Source organism: Schistocerca americana, chromosome 4 (genome assembly GCF_021461395.2).
Source record: "Schistocerca americana isolate TAMUIC-IGC-003095 chromosome 4, iqSchAmer2.1, whole genome shotgun sequence".
Classification (NCBI taxonomy): Eukaryota; Metazoa; Arthropoda; class Insecta; order Orthoptera; family Acrididae; genus Schistocerca; species Schistocerca americana.
This window is the reverse complement of record NC_060122.1, coordinates 177,692,631-177,695,048: the sequence shown is the minus strand read 5'-3', so window position 1 is coordinate 177,695,048 and position 2,418 is coordinate 177,692,631. Positions and strand designations below refer to the sequence as shown.

Here is a 2,418-nt window from a genome sequence, read left to right as displayed (position 1 = left end):
AACAGCGGTGGTGACAGGACAGAGCCATGGTGGACTCCTATTGTGACGGGAAAGTCATTTCACGCTCCTGCAGCCACTTGGACATAGCTCCTTCATTCTACATACAAAAGACCTACCTAGTTGACAAGGTACTCTGGAATGCCACGGTCTCGAAGGGATAACCAGATTATATCATGTAGCACACGACTGAAGGCCTTTTTCAGGTTTGGTAAAACTAGTTGCGGCGAATTGTTCTTTTCATGGTATTTTTTAATCAGCAGCCGTGCGGCATGGACTGCGTCACTTCTGCCACTATTTTTCACAAATCCCTCTTGATTCGCATCGATATGAGCTATATCTCGATTCCTTTTATTGGGAATGCGTTCAAGGGTCTTCATGGCGTGGCACAGTTATCTGGTCGGGCGGTGATTAGAACACTCAGCAGAGCTTTCCTTTGGTTGAAGTCTGGTACAGTGTTGCTCCTCTGTCAATCTGTTAGCATTCCACCTCGAATCCTGCCTCGGGCATGGATGTGTGTGATGTCCTTAGGTTAGTTAGGTTTACGTAGTTCTAAGTTCTAGGGGACTGATGACCTCAGCAGTTAAGTCCCATAGTGCTCAGAGCCATTTTTTGGTCAGAAACGCCATCCGGCTGTATTCCCCTATGGGAATGACTGAAAGCACTCCGTCTTCACGCCACAAGTGGCCCACCGGGACCATCCGACCGCCGTTTCATCCTCACTGAGAATGCGGATAGGAGGGGCGTGTGGTCAGCACACCGCTCTCCCGGTCGTTATGATGGTTTTCTTTGACCGGAGTCGCTACTATTCAGTCGAGTAGCTCCTCAATTGGCATCACGAGGCTGAGTGCACCCAGAAAAAAGGCAACAGCGCATGGCGGCCCGGATGATCACCCATCCAAGTGCCGGCCACGCCCGTCAGCGCTTAACTTCGGTGATCTGACGGGAACCGGTGTATCCACTGCGTCAAGACCGTTGCCACGGGAATAACTGAGCACGTAGAAAAATCAAAACAGCTTCACTGAAAGTAAAAACAAGGGCCTTAAGATTAAGAGCGCAACGGGAATTCCACTTTTAAACGCAGAGATAAGAGCGGACAGATGGAAAGAGTTTATTTAACACCTTTGTGTGTGTGTGTGTCTAGAGGCGGGGGGGGGGGGGGGGGAGGAGGACTTGACTTGGCTGTTGACGTGATGGAAGAAGAAACAGGAGTCATTGTCATTATGGAAGAGGTAGGGGATCCCGCATTAGAATCAGAATTTAAAAGAGCTTTGGACGACTTAAGATCAAACAACGCAAAAGGGATGGTTAATATTCCATCGGAATTTCGAAAATCATTGGAAGGAAGTGGTCATACAATGACTACTGCAAAAGCTGAGAAGTAAGAGAATTACTGCACAATTAGCTCAATAATTTATGAAAGAAGCAAGTTGCTGACAAGAATAATATACGGAAGATTGGAAAACAAAATTGAGGATCTATTAGATGACAGTAACTTTGGCTTTAGGAAAGGTAAAGGCACAGGACAGGCAGGTCAGGCGTTTCTGTTGATAGCGGAAGCGAGACTGAAGAAAAATGAAGAAACGTTCACAGGATTTGCCGATCTGGGAAAATCATTCGACAATTTAAAGTGGTGCAAAATGTAAAAATTCTCAGAAAAATAGGAGTAAGATGTAGAAAGTTGTAGCTAATGACCAGCATATAGAAGAACCATAAGGGACTAGAATATGTAGAACGAAGTGCTTGGGTTAAAAAGGGTGTAAGACAGGGATGTGGTCTTTCGCTCCTACTGCCCAATCTGTACATCGAAGAAGCAATGATGGCAACTGAAGAAAGTTTCAGGAGTGGAATTAATATCTGAGGTTAATGAACATCAGCAATAAGATTCAATGACGACATTTCTATCCTCAGCGAAAGTGGAGTTACAGGATTTGTTGAATCGAACGAACCGTCTAGTTTGTATCGTATGTAGACTGAGAAGAAAGCAGGTGCTGACAGATGTGAAAATTACCGGACTATTAGTTTAATAAGTTACAGCTGCAAAATACTAACGCGATTTATTTACAGAAGAATGGAATAACTAGTAGAAGCCGACCTCGGGGAAGATCAGTTTAGATTCCGTAGAAATGTTGGAACACGTGAGGAAATACTGACCCTACGACTCATCTTAGAAGCTAGATTAAGCAAGGGCAAACCTACGTTTCTAGCATTTGTAGACTTAGAGAAAGCATTTGACAATGTTGACTGGAATACTCTCTTTCAAATTCTGAAGGTGGCAGGGGTAAAATACAGGGAGCGAAAGGCTATTTACAATTTGTACAGAAACCAGAAGGCAGTTATAAGAATCGAGGGGCATGAAAGGGAAGCAGTGGTTCGGAAGGGAGTGAGACAGGGCTGTAGCCTATACCCGATGTTATTCAA

The 2,418-nt window shown here is 44.8% G+C and overlaps 1 pseudogene; it reads right to left on the bottom strand.

Moving 5' to 3' along the window:
- Window positions 1–859: 859 nt before the first annotated feature.
- On the bottom strand, window positions 860–977 carry LOC124614620 (annotated as a pseudogene).
- Window positions 978–2,418: the final 1,441 nt, after the last annotated feature.